Source organism: Peromyscus californicus, unplaced genomic scaffold (genome assembly GCF_007827085.1).
Source record: "Peromyscus californicus insignis strain IS unplaced genomic scaffold, ASM782708v3 Scaffold_8__1_contigs__length_139910024, whole genome shotgun sequence".
Taxonomy (NCBI): Eukaryota; Metazoa; Chordata; class Mammalia; order Rodentia; family Cricetidae; genus Peromyscus; species Peromyscus californicus.
The window spans coordinates 95,976,047-95,977,560 of record NW_026294606.1 but is presented as its reverse complement, the minus strand read 5'-3'; positions in this window follow the sequence as shown (position 1 = coordinate 95,977,560).

The following is a 1,514-nucleotide window of genomic DNA, read 5'->3' as shown; positions in this document are numbered from 1 at the left end:
GGCAAACTGAATAGAGTTCTCCCTCAGAACAGTCATTGTTCCCATGAAAGGGCTGCAGAAAGGTGTTGAGAATGGGGAGCAGGCAGAAGGACAAGCAGTTTTGGTTATTAAGTAGTTAAGATATGAAGTAATGCAACATGAAGTAAATAAAGCAACTAAGAATGTATTTAATATCCTATTATAGAATCATATAACCAAGTGTGGTGGCCCACACTTGTAATCATAGCATCCTGAGTTTGAGGCCAGCCTGGGTGCTTTAGCTATACCCTCTTTCACATATATATACAAATATATCATACTAATTTTTTTATTAAAGATTTTTGTATTTTATAAAAAATATACTAATATCAAAAATAGTATATAAATGTAGTTTTTCTTTTAAGTAGGGTCTCAGTCTGCAGCCCTAGGTGTCCTAGGATTCACTCTGTTAGCCAAGCTGGCCTTGAACCCAAAGAGATCTTCCTGCCTCTGCCTCCTGAGTGCTGATATTAAAGGTGAGTACCACTTGCCTGATTTATACAGTGCAGTTATAAAAAACAGTGACTCCCCTGGGCCATCCAGACGGTTTAGCTGCCAAGTTTGCTAAAATGAATTTGTTCCCTAGGACTTAGATGGTAGGAGGAGAGAAATGACTCCCTCAAACTGTCATTTGCCTGCCACATGCATGCCATGGCACATGTGCACCTACCTACACACACACACACACACACACACACACACACACACACACACACACACATACACACACAATTTTAAAATGTGAAGAATGATGATCCCATTGTATATTTATATGAAAACCGTTCTCCACTTTTCTTCCCTCTCCCTTTGCCTTTGAGTGGAGAACAGCAAAGCTTTGTAAAAAAAAAAAAAAAAGCTTACCTTCCAATGTATGTGTAGCTTTTGAAAGGTGTGGATGTTTCAGTTGGTGATGAGGTCTGGACTCCAGCAAGGCCTTTTACCTGATGCAGCCAAAGGGTGTCAGTGTGAACTCTTGTCTGGAACCGGTTGAAGCCTTCAAGTAGATGCCTCCTCAGGCATAGAATCACAGAGATTTGTTAGCGGGGATTAGGAGAGCGAGTAAGTATGTCAGGGACAAGGGCGGAGCATGCTGGTCTAGACTTTACCTTGTGGATTAGTAGTCTCCCTCTTTTCTGTGTCTCCTAGTCCTGTGGAATAAGGAGGGGCTTACACATCAAATAGGTCAAGCACATATTCAACTAAAGACACAGGGCTCATCAGGGACCTATGTGTGTCTAAGGCCTGTAAAAACATAACTCACTCTGGACCGAGGGAGATCATTCATGCAAGTGTGAGGATCTGAGTTCTATCCCCAGTTCTATCCATGTGCAAAGCTACACCTGGTGGGAACACTCTGGGAACATGATTGCCATCCCAGCATGGAGGGAGGCAGAGACAGATGGATCTCTGGCGCTCACTAGCCAGCAAGCATAGTCTGCTCAGTGAGTTTCAGGCCAGTTGAAGACTGTCACAAAAAAAACAAGATGGATGGAGCC